Below are 17,222 nucleotides of genomic sequence, written 5' to 3' on the forward strand. Positions count from 1 at the left end.
ATTGTTACTTATTTACACAGACATAGATCCTTTAGATGAATCCTTTTAGCTTTGTTTTAGTATCATTCAGCTGTTTAGCTGCTAAATGCGTTACTATGTTCACTAACTAAGTTTGCTAACTGTGTCTGAGTTTGGTGCTGTGCAGGCTGTCTACAGGTTATCTTTTTTTTCAATCTACACAACGCGTAGATGACACCCATTAAAATATGTATGGTTGTAGTGATGCCATTTCTAGGGCAAATGAAGGATCTTGCAGTCTGCATGTTGTTCATTGGTGCGTTTCACTAAACTATATAAAAACAGTCGCTGGAAAAGTACCATCCCCCAAAAAGGATCACCAGATCGTCTGGCCTGTGAGTCAAAGTGCGTGTAGACTGAATGTGGGCAGTAACTTGTGTTTGGACAGGGCATAATGTGTGCTCAGTGAGAGGAAAAACACTGGAATGAACTGAATTCGCCTCTGTTGGTGACCCAGATGGACGAGACGTTTCCCTGGTGCACCAAGAGTTAATCAATTCTGAGCAGCCTCCAGCTATTGTGTTTGTATCTGTGTGTGTATGTGTGAGTGTGTGTGAGTGAGGCCAAGTGCATGGATTACATGACATGCAGGTCCAAGAATAAGTGAAATTACAAAATTACACCTGAAATGTGTTTAGGTTACATTAAAATTGTAAATTAGATAACGTAGCTATGAATAAATGTTTTTAGCTGTTTTTTGACAGAAATGTTATATTTTTGTAGTTAAACACAAAGTTATGGTAATGTTACATTTACATATTCCATATGTTTGCCTGATTGTAATCATACATAATTAAATGAACCCCTCATCTTTGAATTGTTTTGTTGTTGATATTATCCCATAGTAGGGTACAACATGGTGAAGGTATTTAACATTTCGTGTCTCCAGAGCTGCCAAACCTTTCCTTTAACCCAACCTATAAATACAGAAGAGAGTGAGTGGCACTCTGGGGTGAGACAGATTGGCACTAAGCTGCCTTATGTCACAGGTCCAAAGCACCCATGGAGCCAATTGTGCCACCCAGTTGTTCTGTGTACCAACAACAGCTCACTGTTTACACTGGAGGATTTTAGTTAATGATCTTATGCAACTGTGGAGCGACAGGAGGTTCATGCTGTGAGTGTCTTAGTCGAGGGGTCAGTCGATTCAGACGTTACTGGCAGAGCACGTACACATGCAGACCCACCGCTAAGAACGACTATTCCTCTGCTACTGCTCATATTAATATTAGCTCATTTTAACAAGCTAAAAGCCAGTGAGCATTAAGTGCATATAATTACATAAAGATTTTTTTAAAAAGCCTCCAATGAAAATAATATGATCTTGGAGGACTGACTGTTGACCTAAACGTTATTCTTCACACCTTACGTAGGAGACATTAATTCTTGCTGTTTTTCAACATCCAGGAAGCTTTGAATGTCTGCAATCAACTTCTTGATTTTAAAATTGCTGTAATCAGATTTTGAAACACCAATTGCTAAACTTGGTCAAATTATAGTTCACAGGCCTCCCAAAGATCCACCCCTTGTCATTGTCAGGAGGACATAAACAACACACAAAGCATTACCAGGGTGGTGTATGATGTGTCGTTAAGATTGCCATGAAGTTCTGGCTGTGGCCTGCTGGACGACGGAGCTCTGGTGGGAAACTGAAAAGCACTGTGGATCAGTGGTTCCCTGCCTTTTAGTGGCCTGACAGCTCTTTCAGATGAACTTATTAAGTTAGTTAATGTTTATTATCTTTGTGGAAATTTTCTTTGTGTCTGTGGCAACTGTCAGACAAAAACTACCACCACCAAAAACAACACATAACACACTCCTACAATAACATTACATCAACAGACACCCAACAAAGTGTTCCACAACAACATCACCATCAATTAGGAATTTAGTACAACAATGCAGGTGACTCACCTTCATGTCTTCAAGATCTGTTTAACAGAGCTATACTGGAAGGTACAAAGGATCTCTGGGACGTCTGAGGAGGTGATACCTTAATCCCCTGTCCTGATGGTAACAACTCATATTCACCATAAAGAGGGTGTGATGCATCACTAAGGATTGCCCGCGCTTTCACTACTGATCGAGACTCACAAAGCAATGTCATACTGTGAACTTGTGTACTGGTTCATCCACAGCAACCAACATTTTCCAGATTTCAACTGGTTTTAAACTGGACCTGATTCAACACTTATCAATAATGTATTTATACAAATGAGCTGTTGATGAAGTTTGCATTCATACTAGTAACACTTGGAGTGGAAGAAGCTGTCAGCCTGCTTTAAGCCATGTATCTTTTATCTGTTTAACTAACTTCTCTAACTCAAATTACTTTTATCTATCTACTTTTATATTTACTTGTTTTAATTTTTGGCTGACTATTTTAAACATTTATGCATTTCTTTTGGCTAACTATTTCAACTGTATATAAATTACTTTTAGTCAACTATTTTGGTTGTTTTTAAATTACTTTCAATTTACTTGAAATAGTTCAATAGTTAACTGAACTAAATTGCTGAAAGCTATTTCAACCAATTTAATTATTTGAGTTGTTTTTAAATTACTTACTAAATTGCTAACTATTTTAACCATTCATGCATTAGGTATCATTGCTGTGTATGACTGTTTCACACAAGGGGTAAAGTTAATGTCAAACTATTGTTGAATAATTATTGTTGACTTCACATCAGCTGGGAAAAAAGAAACTAAAGAAGAAATCAAGTATTGAGCTGAGAGCTCTGCTAACCTGTAGAACAAAGAAGTAGCAGAGAAAAAAATTAAGTTATATTCAAATGAATGAATGGTAAAAACACTTCTCCACACTGAGATTAAGCTGCATTTTATTATTGTTTGAACTCAGAGGTCAAAAATGATTTCAAATGTGAACTTCCTGAAGGATTATCATCAGTAGATGTACACAGGGCAGAGCTGTGATTTTGAACATCAGGACCAGAGGTGCTTTACTGTCAGAACTGCTTATCCTGAACACTCCGTGATTTGTAAAATTGAATTTCTCATGTCTGATGCCACAATACCTGATACCTAACTTGACCTCCTCTTTGATGATGTTGCCTGCGTCAGAGGCACAAATCCCAAATCAGTCTACTTCATTACAAAAGCACTGTATTGTTCTGAATTACAATGCAACATTATTTGAGGAAGCGTTCTAATATGAAACCGCGTCAAACACAGAAGTCATGTTCTACACAAAACTCCTTTGATGCTGAAAATAAGTAATGACTCTCAATTTCTTTTGCAACGGGTTGACAGAAGTCTTCTGTGGATGTGAAGTTTCCAGTGTTGCAACTTCTGTAAATTTAAATTCTTTAGAAATCTCAGCTCAGTTTCCTCTTAACACCCTTATTTTCCTGAGAATGTACCACTCATCCAACCTTTGTGGTAGTCAGTTTGAATATATACATGTTTGGACGAAAGAAATTCAAAAATATTTTCTATGGATTCATTTCAGTGCTCAGTGTGTCCCATATAGTCCATATTGGAGCAGGTGGATGCAAATCACCCACACATGAATGAGCATATTGGGCCAATGAAATTTTAACACTGAAAATGACAGTGTATGTAATGTAATTCCCTATGGCAACAAAAATAGACATTGTCATCTTGATATTTTTGTCTTTTAGTGTGAATGATATTATTTATTTTGTCATATATGTACAGCTAACCCACAGCTAGAGCTAACTCTGAAGCTAACCACAGTGCTGTGTGGGTACTTGTTAAGCCGTTGGTTGATGACAGGCTCCTTCAGCGTCACAACAGGTGGATCATTCCAGGAAACTTTTAACCTCTCTGATCCTGTGTTCTCTCAGCTGTAGGGCCGATCTCATGGTCTTACCCAGGATCCTTTACACACCTGCTTTCTATCTGCATTTCTCCTGTTGTTAAAGATTTATCCTGTATCCAGTTAATTAATCTAAACATGTCTTCATTGGTAAAGTCAAAGTAGTTTGAGCTAATGTGGAGTGATGACAGTTCAATACTGAATCAGAGCTGGCTTTCAAAGCAAACATCAATCAGGCTGCTCACCCTGCAGGTATCATCAGATTTGTCTGTGCTGCAGGTGTCTGACTCTGCTTCTCATTTCACCAAAGCAGCTCTAATACTGACCATATCATGACAGTATCTGCTCTTAGCTGCTGCATATCCTCTTAACTCTCAGGATGCATGGCCCACTAACATAACCCTGATCTCTATACTGGGCATTAAGAGCAACATGCACAGCGCAGTCTAACATATAAACCCAACACGAAGCATTTAAGTCATCATCTATGCTGCAGCCAGCTCTTTAAAGTTGTAACCAAGCACTGCTAACACTGCTTCATTCCCCTGAAGACAGCTGTTTGTATCAAAAAATATTTCTCATGAAAAGAAAGAGTGCTCAAATTCTACATCTCTATAATCAGCTCTTTAAGCTATTCATCACATCCAGTTGTTAGGCAGGTACAGTACATCTGACTTTGTTGACATTATTCCCTGATATGACGCCATTTCCTTTCTGTTCATGGCCAAACTACATACCTTTGTAAAACTCTGTGACGCGTGTGCAGGAATGTTAATCAGCAATCAAAGCCAACACCTCGGCTGTTGATGTGACACCACTGTTTAGGGTGTAGTCAAAATAGAATTTATGTTCATTTACTGATGATAGTTTAATTAAACTGTTGCCAACCTGCCAAAACTCTGGTTTCAGTTGAGAATACTTTGCTCCTTGCCCATACATTCATTTTGATTAAAGGAACAAATATAAGTCTGTTTTTTGTTAGTGGTAGAGAGGCATTCTGGGAAATTAAGGCAGGCAGGTGGAGATGGTTCACAATGAATAACACTTGATATGTGCTGAATATTGCAAAACATATGACACTAGAGAAGACTACGTGAGTGTACATTATCATTTAAGTATCTTTAAAAAGTGTTTGTCATAAATATCTCTATTACTACATTATTGGTTTACTGGATAACCTGGATTACTCTTACCCTTGTCTAATGACTGGCACTAGTAACTGTGTGGTTAGTGAATCATCACTCCTTCTGTTAATATGGAACAGGATCTCCCTTTATGATGCTCAACATGGCTGTGTGTTCCAGTGTTGTGTTGGAGTCTCTGTTGCATAGTATCATTTTATGTTAGACTATCCAGCTGTTTGTCTGTATGTGGCAGTGATAAAGACAGTCACTTCTTGGAAGCTGTCATTTAGTTGTGTTGTTATAAAGTATATGTTAGTCAGTCTGCTGTGTAGGATGATTACAGGTTGTGTGACACATACATGTGACTTTGGATGATTGCAGTAATCGATGAAGTCACAAATATGAACATTTGGTGACCTGTGCTGACTGCGTCCAGTAATAATTCTGTCTAATGTTAAAACCACGAATCCATTGGCTTCTACACATCTTCTACATCCAAACAGTTTCTCTTTCAGTTTACAGTCAGTTATTTCTCACGTGTCTCAGTGTGACACTGGACACTCCAGAAAGCTACTGCACTAGGCCAACAATTAGTGCATAACATAACCCCCTTATAAACACCTTGGGTTATCTTTGTGCTAAGCTTTATTGTGTATGTGGGAGTGTGTGGGTGTGAGTGTCTAGAGGAGCGGTCACGGTTAATCTGCCCGTCTGACCGTCTAGTGGTCCGTCTGCGTCGAGATCAGCGCATCCTGTTAAATTCATAATGCCATCTAATCTGAAGTGAAAGCCTTTCCTCACATCTGCAGAGCTCTGAGCTCGTACAGGCCGAAGATTAAGATGAAATGACATCAAGGAAAATACAATACAACACACACACAAATACAGACACATACATACTCACACACCCTTTTGGAAAGATTCCCAGCATGACTCACTTTCACTGACCACACAAATGACTGAGTCAGACGATCATGTGACAGGAAATAAAATCAGTTCATTCCTTGGTTTCCCCCCTATGGTTTCCCCCAGTTATGCTTCTGATATGAAAGGAATGTGCGCCCTCTTCAGGAAAGACCAAGCCAATGTAGGAGTCTGACTTGGTCCCTGCACACTCCAAAATCCAAACCATTACTCAAAGCAATACAAAAACCCTGATGTAGCTCTACTGACATTTGTATAGTTGTACCCTCCACAGCCTGTTTAAATCATTGAGACATGGATGATCTGATGACTTTAACAAAGTAGGTTCCAAGTTGCAACATGGTGTCATCTGTTTATGTTCTGCTGCTGTTGCAATGTGAGGGTAATATAAGTCCAGCAAATGCAAACCAGCTGGACTGAGGGACCAGTAAAATCCAGAACTGAGAGGGGAAAGTCTGTACTCTGCAGGAAGTTCATATTATTAAGGAAAAGGGAAGCTGCTGCCAATAACCAATTAGCACCCAGTAATAATAGAGGGAATAGGAGCATGTATTTAACAGATCTGTAATGTTTAATGTGATGCTGCAGATGCTGTGGTTGCACCTGAACTCAGCAGCAAGGTGACTGTGTTTGTGCCTTGGCTGCAGACAATAATATAAAAAGGCGGACAGGAAATGTGCTGACTAATAGGATTAAGGGTCAGCTGCATGAAGGAGTGCAGAAAGCAGAGCAATGCAGTGCAGTGTGAGTGTGTTGTTGTTGTAATTTGTCAATGTGACTGTGACTTTGGGTTTTTCACTTTCAACATGAAGATGTTCAGCAAATCATTTCTTCTTCTGGTGAATTCATAAGGTTGCATTTTTGTTTCTTGCTTAAGTTTTATGTAAAGTCTGGTATGAATTCTAGTATTCCAGTCTAACATATTTTTGGTACAGTTATAAATGTGTTTCTTCTACCTTCAGGCAGCCGATGTGCAAAATAAATTTCAACTTGTATACAAGTGCAACTTGCCTGTAATTTTGTCAAGATTATCTGCCTTAAAAAAACAGAAGAAGAATTAGAAGAGCGGCATGATCACAGAGCAGATGTGGGTTTGGGCTCATAGCATTCTGCTCATGACTGTTGCCCTGAAGCTGCTTTTAAAGAGAGCATGAACTCAGTTAACTACCTGCTGTGTGAATTTATCTAACTTTTCAGCAATGGTGCCACCTGCCGGAGACTGAGTGATGTTACAAATCATACAATTAACCAGGTAATGCAGAATGCTCTGCAGGGCTGGTTCTAGGCAGGCGTTTATGAGGAGCAGTCAGAAATGTGAAGGGAGCATCGTGGGTACACATCATTCTACAGCAGCAGTTTTCTGGGGGAGTATTTTACACACACACATTTTGTGGAGGGCATTTTTGCCTATGACAGTGTTTTCTCCATGGAATTGGGTTATTAACTATGTATCCAGCCCCCAACCTGCAGAAGTGGATTGCACTTTGTCAAGCCTTAACCCTACAAACTGTCCAGCTTGGGTGTCATTTTCACACAGTATGATATTTTGATTTTGTGGTTTAGCATTGCATCCATCAGTCACACGTCAGCTTTTGTTCTCAAACGTATGTTTATTTGATAGTTTATGTGATCTGTGCTGTGTCTTATCTTTTTAAATACAGTCTAGGGTGACTTCGTGCATTCATGCACTGATGCCTCTGGCGAATGGATCTTATAATACATCTAAGACCTCTCTCCGTACTACGGTGGATGTATTTTCAGACCAATCAGAGGCAGTTGCTAGGCGGACCAGAATCGATTGGCCAATCAGCGTTATTCTGCCAATGTTAGCTGACGCAAATCGTCATTGGCCAAGATCTTGGAGGGAGGAGCGCAGAGAGGCGGAGGAAGGAAGTCGGAAAACATATTTAAGCCAAGTTAAAACAGGTGCTTCTGTTTGCCAGTACAATGAGGAAACGTTGTTATCGAGGAGGTCTGGATACCAAAACAACCAAACTCTGGAGCTTGGAGCTACCTCGAACACAAGACTGTGTTCAAGACTGGACGCTCAACGCACCTGCGGCGCGAAGGTAAGGCAAACAGTTAGTGGCTAGCGTTAGCAATTAGCGTTAGCGTTATCGGAGGGCGTCAGCGGCTAGCGTTAGCATTAGCATCGAGTGTTAGAATTAGCCGATTTCGTTTTATGGTGTGTTTGGGGCTTTTCCCTTTTCGTCGTCGTTTTTATTTGCGGTGGTTAAAGTGTGTTTGTGTTTCTGTGACTAAAGCGTCCCTGACATAAGTTGCGGAGAGTGGTAACTGTTTAATAGTCTGTCTGTTCACACAGTTTGGCATCTCTTTACAATTACTTTGGAGACATTTTACTGTTTTTTTTTTTTGTTTGTTTTTTTTTTTGTAATATTGTGCTCCATTTCGGTCATTTTAAGTCAGTTTATGGTGGATTATCATGTCGAGATCATGTCTATTTGTGGTGGTATTGCATCGTTTTTCGTCTCTAGCATGACTGTTACATTTACTTATCGTCAGTTTTTTTGTGGTTGTTTTGCATCGTATTGTTTCTTTGTAGTTTTCCAAGTCATTTTGTGTTTCAGAGTGGCAAGTTAAGCATCTCATTGATCATTTTGCGACGTTTTTTTGCCTCTTGGTCATTGTCCAGAGCCATCCATTCTCTATTGTGTATATTATTGATTAGATATTTCTTTGTGGTGACTTGAGACTTTATTGAACTCAGTTTTGTGTTAAATACAAGCTTGCAAGCTAGATTTGAACTCTGTGCTCTTCCACAAGTTTAAAGCCTCAAGAATAGGCCACAATGTATGAGCTGAGATTACCATTAGGAATTATAATAAAAACTATTTTAACTGCTTTTCTCTCTGAGATCAATGAAGTCATACAGTGGTGGAAAAAAGTTTTTGGACACCCCATGCATTTGTGAAATATTGCATTAAGAATCACTCTTAGGTCTTCAAGTGCAATGTCTTTTAGTACAATCACAGACAAAATACTAAACAAATCCTAAAAAAGTCATTAAAAACTTAAAATTGATTGGTTCCATAAAAATAAATAAGAAATTTTGAGTATTGGATTATTTTGGTACCAATGGTCCTAATAAAGGCTGTGCTTTTTATTAAAAGACACAATTTTTGTTGCTGTGCTTCGTGTCTATATAAAGCCAGCACATGTTCTTCAGAGACTAAAATGGCTAAAACAAGGAACCTAACGCAGGTAACACGCCTGAAGATACGGAATTCTCAGCCAGGAAGGGTACAGCTGCCGCCAGATAGCCAGGAAGTGCAGATGCAGACCTTCAGCAGTTAGATACACTCTGCAGAAATAGAGACGAACCAACAGCTTGGAAGACAAACCAAGATCTGAGCGTCCAAGGGTTTCTCCAGCAAGAAATGACCGCATCCTGATTCGCATGTGCAGGGAAAACCGCTGAATGACATCACAGGAGCTTCAGGCAGCAGTTCTCAAACCAAACTGGTGTCCAGTGTTCCACCCGCACTGTACGTGGCCCACTTTTAGATCATGGCTTAAGGTCCTACAAGGCTGTCAAGAAGCCCCTGATCAATGAGAGACAGAGGTTAGCCCGGCGTCGTTGGGCCCAAGCACACAAGAACCGGACAGCCAGGAATTGGAAGAAGATTCTGTGGTCAGATGAGTCCAGTTTCCAGCTTTATCCTCCTCCTGATAATGTGAAGGTACGCAGAAGGCTAGGCCAAGCATTATCTCCAGCATGTACAGTACCTACTGTCAAGCATGGTGGAGGCAGGTCTTAGAGTGGACATGAGCCCCGTTGAAAATCTGTGGTGGATTATCAAAAGGTCTGTTTCAAAGCGTAAACCAAAGAATTTAGAAGAATTAAAAGCGGTAATTCAAGAAGAATGGGACAAGATTACCCCTCAACAGCAGTGAAAGACTTGTGGGGAACATGCCAGCCAGGATTAGAGCTCTACTGTGTGCTAATGCCAGGACTACTAAATATTAATTTGATGATGTGATGGTTTATTTATTTTTTGTTCGGTTTTGAACACATTCTCTGTTATTTGTTGACTTTGATACCGACAATGTTGAGAACTGACATATTGAAACTGTCAAGACTTTAGTTTTGTTAGTTTTTCTTGTAAACAATAAACAAAAAAAAATATAATTTGTATTTGTTTGTGTCTGTCTAATGCAGCCACACCTTTTGAAACACAAAAAAGATTTTTCCCCAAATATTTCATGATAATATTTGAGATTGTGTAAAATTTTACGGGTGTCCGAAAGCTTTTTTCCACCACTGTATTCTAGTAACAGAATTAATTTATTCACCTCAACACTCAAAGTGTGATTGTCAAGGTTCTAGTGTTTAGTTTTCAGTGTTGTATTCTTCTACACTGTTCAGGTTTTGGAGGTGAAGTATTCTTTATTAATGAGGTTATTTGTTTGTTGTACTTGTGTTTTCCAGGTTTACTGGTTCAGCTGCTGCAGCCTGGACAGAGACACCAGCTCTCATCTTACAAACCAAACTGGTATGTGTCCTAAAGATTTACCCAGTCTGAAAATATGTGTTGATGAGCTGAATTATTAATGTTAGTAACAGTGTTATTGTTTAAATCCTTGGTATTTAATGAGTTTAGTATTGATTATGATAATAACTGATTAATTGTGTCTATAAATTGTCAGAAAATAGTACTAGTTCTAATATTGCTTAAAACTAGAATAGTTGTCAGTTAATTTTCTCCCTGTGGACTGAAGTATCATTAAAAATACCACACGTTAAAAAGCTCTCAAAAATGTTTTTATTATGCAGTTCGCAGTAATATACATGATTCCTCCAGTGATTAGTTGACAGACAATTAATATAGAAATTTAAGATAATAAGTTTCCCAAATATTTATTGTTATTTATTGATTCTTAAAGATGCTTTTTCTTGTCACATGTAAAAGTAAACAGCCCGTTTTCTGAGACACTCCTCTATTGTTTGGAAAATCTTCTGGTTCAGCTGTAATGTTGAATATTTATCTGTGTATTCATGGTTAAACTGTTGATGAGGAATAGGTCATAGTGTATTGAGCATTTTTTTCTTTGTATGTTTTATTTTCTCCAGGTGTCACCACTTCGTCCATGATCACAGAAAGTCTTCATACCATGAAGAAGTTCTTTGAGAGCAGGACTGAGGCCTCCAGGTAACAGCTTTACATCGACTGTCCAACACAGATTATATATCCTCAGTAACTTATCTGAAGTCTGAACAGTGTGATTTGTCACAAAAAGACAACATAGTTCATGAATGTACAGTTCAAAGAAAATGAACAAGTTAAACATCAGCTCTCTGTCTCCTTCTTTCTCTCTCTCCCTGTTCCTCGCTCTTGCTCCTTCTCTGTCTCTCTCCCTCTCTCTCTTAAGCTTGCCACGCGCTAAAAGATGTTAAAAATCTCACAACTCCAAATCTGTGAAAAATATTCAGTTCAGAAACACTGTCATTTTGCTTCATTTTGGCTTCTATCAACCAAATTTAGTTCAAATTTTAACTGTCTTTGGAGAAACAAACATCTCCATTCCACTGCTGTTGTGTGAATATCAGGAGCTGGTGCAGTCAGTTCTCCGAGCAGCTTCTTTTCTTTTTTGTGTTGAAAGCAAATTTAACTCTTGGACTAGTTCTGTTTAGTCCAGAACCAGTTAGTCCACCCTCTGGTTTCTTTGTAGATTTATTGTCTTTTACTTCTCTATCTTTTGACAGTTTGAAGTTTAATACCCAGAAGCACTCTGTGCTTTTATTTTGATGTGTTAAAAGTTACATCTTTATATTAATGTTTGTTGTGTCTTTCTCCACAGGATTCAAACTTGAACCATTAAATCACAGAGGGAAGAGACAGACGTGAAGACATTTTCAGAAGGTCAGTGGTAGTTTCTTCTTTTCAGTCTGACTCTGTCATTATCTCAGCTGTAGTTTGACACTTTAAAACCTCTTGTCTAGAACAAATAGCAACAAATTAAAGCTGCTGTAACTTATCAGTTTTAGTTAGTATTCATATATTTCAACAATATATTTTTCAACAATGTGGACAATATAATATATGTAAAACTCTTAAAATTATGGGTAAAGATGAATATAAAACCTTTAGAAATACATTTAAAACCTTAAACATGTCTATAAAGTAAGTATAAAATCATTTAATATACATGCCAAACCTTAAAGCAGTAGATCTAAAAAATAAGGATAAAGCACTTAGAAAACCTTATAAGACAGATTTGATAAATAAGGTTAAAACCTTTTAATAACTAAATTAAATACAAGCTTACAAGCTAGATTTGAACTCTGTGCTCTTCCACAAGTTTAAAGCCTCAAGAATAGGCCACAATGTATGAGCTGAGATTACCATTAGGAATTATAATAAAAACTATTTTAACTGCTTTTCTCTCTGAGATCAATGAAGTCATACAGTGGTGGAAAAAAGTTTTTGGACACCCCATGCATTTGTGAAATATTGCATTAAGAATCACTCTTAGGTCTTCAAGTGCAATGTCTTTTAGTACAATCACAGACAAAATACTAAACAAATCCTAAAAAAGTCATTAAAAACTTAAAATTGATTGGTTCCATAAAAATAAATAAGAAATTTTGAGTATTGGATTATTTTGGTACCAATGGTCCTAATAAAGGCTGTGCTTTTTATTAAAAGACACAATTTTTGTTGCTGTGCTTCGTGTCTATATAAAGCCAGCACATGTTCTTCAGAGACTAAAATGGCTAAAACAAGGAATCTAACGCAGGTAACACGCCTGAAGATACGGATTCTCAGCCAGGAAGGGTACAGCTGCCGCCAGATAGCCAGGAAGTGCAGATGCAGACCTTCAGCAGTTAGATACACTCTGCAGAAATAGAGACGAACCAACAGCTTGGAAGACAAACCAAGATCTGAGCGTCCAAGGGTTTCTCCAGCAAGAAATGACCGCATCCTGATTCGCATGTGCAGGGAAAACCGCTGAATGACATCACAGGAGCTTCAGCAGCAGTTCTCAAACCAAACTGGTGTCCAGTGTTCCACCCGCACTGTACGTGGCCCACTTTTAGATCATGGCTTAAGGTCCTACAAGGCTGTCAAGAAGCCCCTGATCAATGAGAGACAGAGGTTAGCCCGGCGTCGTTGGGCCCAAGCACACAAGAACCGGACAGCCAGGAATTGGAAGAAGATTCTGTGGTCAGATGAGTCCAGTTTCCAGCTTTATCCTCCTCCTGATAATGTGAAGGTACGCAGAAGGCTAGGCCAAGCATTATCTCCAGCATGTACAGTACCTACTGTCAAGCATGGTGGAGGCAGGTCTTAGAGTGGACATGAGCCCCGTTGAAAATCTGTGGTGGATTATCAAAAGGTCTGTTTCAAAGCGTAAACCAAAGAATTTAGAAGAATTAAAAGCGGTAATTCAAGAAGAATGGGACAAGATTACCCCTCAACAGCGTGAAAGACTTGTGGGGAACATGCCAGCCAGGATTAGAGCTCTACTGTGTGCTAATGCCAGGACTACTAAATATTAATTTGATGATGTGATGGTTTGGTGATGGTATTTTTTGTTCGGTTTTGAACACATTCTCTGTTATTTGTTGACTTTGATACCGACAATGTTGAGAACTGACATATTGAAACTGTCAAGACTTTAGTTTTGTTAGTTTTTCTTGTAAACAATAAACAAAAAAAATATATAATTTGTATTTGTTTGTGTCTGTCTAATGCAGCCACACCTTTTGAAACACAAAAAAGATTTTTCCCCAAATATTTCATGATAATATTTGAGATTGTGTAAAATTTTACGGGTGTCCGAAAGCTTTTTTCCACCACTGTATTCTAGTAACAGAATTAATTTATTCACCTCAACACTCAAAGTGTGATTGTCAAGGTTCTAGTGTTTAGTTTTCAGTGTTGTATTCTTCTACACTGTTCAGGTTTTGGAGGTGAAGTATTCTTTATTAATGAGGTTATTTGTTTGTTGTACTTGTGTTTTCCAGGTTTACTGGTTCAGCTGCTGCAGCCTGGACAGAGACACCAGCTCTCATCTTACAAACCAAACTGGTATGTGTCCTAAAGATTTACCCAGTCTGAAAATATGTGTTGATGAGCTGAATTATTAATGTTAGTAACAGTGTTATTGTTTAAATCCTTGGTATTTAATGAGTTTAGTATTGATTATGATAATAACTGATTAATTGTGTCTATAAATTGTCAGAAAATAGTACTAGTTCTAATATTGCTTAAAACTAGAATAGTTGTCAGTTAATTTTCTCCCTGTGGACTGAAGTATCATTAAAAATACCACACGTTAAAACCCAGCTCTCAAAAATGTTTTTATTATGCAGTTCACAGTAATATACATGATTCCTCCAGTGATTAGTTGACAGACAATTAATATAGAAATTTAAGATAATAAGTTTCCCAAATATTTATTATTATTTATTGATTCTTAAAGATGCTTTTTCTTGTCACATGTAAAAGTAAACAGCCCGTTTTCTGAGACACTCCTCTATTGTTTGGAAAATCTTCTGGTTCAGCTGTAATGTTGAATATTTATCTGTGTATTCATGGTTAAACTGTTGATGAGGAATAGGTCATAGTGTATTGAGCATTTTTTTCTTTGTATGTTTTATTTTCTCCAGATGTCACCACTTCGTCCATGATCACAGAAAGTCTTCATACCATGAAGAAGTTCTTTGAGAGCAGGACTGAGGCCTCCAGGTAACAGCTTTACATCGACTGTCCAACACAGATTATATATCCTCAGTAACTTATCTGAAGTCTGAACAGTGTGATTTGTCACAAAAAGACAACATAGTTCATGAATGTACAGTTCAAAGAAAATGAACAAGTTAAACATCAGCTCTCTGTCTCCTTCTTTCTCTCTCTCCCTGTTCCTCGCTCTTGCTCCTTCTCTGTCTCTCTCCCTCTCTCTCTTAAGCCTGCCACGCGCTAAAAGATGTTAAAAATCTCACAACTCCAAATCTCGTGAGGTTAAATGAGATTTTAGCGTAAATAAACTGACTGACGACGATGTCCCTTGTGCTTCCGTCTTCAGTTCTCTCTCTTTCTCCCTGTGTCTCTCCCTCTCTCTCTCATTAGTGCAGTAAATCATAAAAATGTGAAAAATATTCAGTTCAGAAACACTGTCATTTTGCTTCATTTTGGCTTCTATCAACCAAATTTAGTTCAAATTTTAACTGTCTTTGGAGAAACAAACATCTCCATTCACTGCTGTTGTGTGAATATCAGGAGCTGGTGCAGTCAGTTCTCCGAGCAGCTTCTTTTCTTTTTTGTGTTGAAAGCAAATTTAACTCTTGGACTAGTTCTGTTTAGTCCAGAACCAGTTAGTCCACACTCTGGTTTCTTTGTAGATTTATTGTCTTTTACTTCTCTATCTTTTGACAGTTTGAAGTTTAATACCCAGAAGCACTCTGTGCTTTTATTTTGATGTGTTAAAAGTTACATCTTTATATTAATGTTTGTTGTGTCTTTCTCCACAGGATTCAAACTTGAACCATTAAATCACAGAGGGAAGAGACAGACGTGAAGACATTTTCAGAAGGTCAGTGGTAGTTTCTTCTTTTCAGTCTGACTCTGTCATTATCTCAGCTGTAGTTTGACACTTTAAAACCTCTTGTCTAGAACAAATAGCAACAAATTAAAGCTGCTGTAACTTATCAGTTTTAGTTAGTATTAATATATTTCAACAATATATTTTTCAACAATGTGGACAATATAATATATGTAAAACTCTTAAAATTATGGGTAAAGATGAATATAAAACCTTTAGAAATACATTTAAAACCTTAAACATGTCTATAAAGTAAGTATAAAATCATTTAATATACATGCCAAACCTTAAAGCAGTAGATCTAAAAAATAAGGATAAAGCACTTAGAAAACCTTATAAGACAGATTTGATAAATAAGGTTAAAACCTTTTAATAACTAACCTTTAAAAATAGGTCCAAAGATTAAACATGAAACCTGTAAAAAAATAAATTTAGAACCTTAAACAATAAGTCAAAGAAAGTATAAAGCCTTAAAAGCCCTAAAAATATATTTAAAACTAAAACATATGTATGAAACTGAATAAATACCCATAAAAATATGTCTGAACAATGACTGTAATTCCATAAAAAATAAATATAAAACCTTAAAGAATATATTTTTAAAATGTTTAAAAAGTCTAAAAAATTTAAACACGAGAATAATTACATGTTTCTTAAAATAATGCAATAGAATGATTTGTATAACATCAATAAAATAGAGAAATGCAACTCAAAAGTTTAGGAAGGCACTTTTAATGGTTTTATTCCAGATAACATTTAACAAATAACAGCAAAGATAATGATAGATATTTGACCACAAGGAAACACTTGTTAGAGCTGGTTAGGATCAATGTAGTTATGAGCACATTTTCCAAAGATAAACATGTCTACTAAGCATCTTTGTGATCAATTAACTGCTTGTGATGCAATTATTAATTAAATAGTTGTATCATAAGCAGTTGCATGTTCTCACAGGTGTTTAATAAAGACAGATTTAGAAAATGTGCCCATGACTACATTACAGATGGTAGAGAAACACAAAGTATTTTTACTTGAAGTACAGGAAACCAACACTGTTTACAGCAGTTACATGGTAGAGGTCTTTTATCTAATTAACAGCTTCTTTACTATGGAGGTTATGGCTTGTAGCCACTTTTCACAAAATAATTTTTATGATGTTAATTCGAAAATAGTGAAACTCAACTCAAAAGATAAGCTACAAAACTTAATTGATTCTGTGCTAGACAACATTTAACAAACCACAGCAAAGATAATGACAGATGTTTGACCACAGAGGCACTTTGTTCTATTCTCTCACCCCACCTTTAATGTATTGATGAACACCTATGAGGATATGCTTCTAAACATCTTTAAGAACAATTAACTACTTTTGTTGTCCTCTTCACGTGATGTGGTCTTCTCCTCCTGCAGAGACAGAATATGTTAATCAGAAACTGTCCTAAGCTTCAAGTCCTACAACTTTACTACATACAACTTAACCTTTTATTGTTATGTATAATAATACAGATTGCCTCATATATTTAGAGACAGTAGAGAGAGAGACAGAATCCTTACTATACTCTGACATTTTTAACGACAGTTTTTTATGCCTTACTGTATTATGACTTTTTTTGATATTATGACGGTTTTTGACGCCATATTATACTGTGACATTTTTTGATGTCACACTATACTGACATTTTTTGATACTTTACCATGACATTTTCTGACATTTTTTGAAGCCTTATTATATGACATTTTTGAAGCCTTAACTATACTATGACAATTTTTTGAAGCCTTACTATACTATG

The sequence above is a fragment of the Lates calcarifer genome, linkage group LG18, assembly GCF_001640805.2.
Source record: "Lates calcarifer isolate ASB-BC8 linkage group LG18, TLL_Latcal_v3, whole genome shotgun sequence".
NCBI lineage: Eukaryota > Metazoa > Chordata > Actinopteri > Centropomidae > Lates > Lates calcarifer.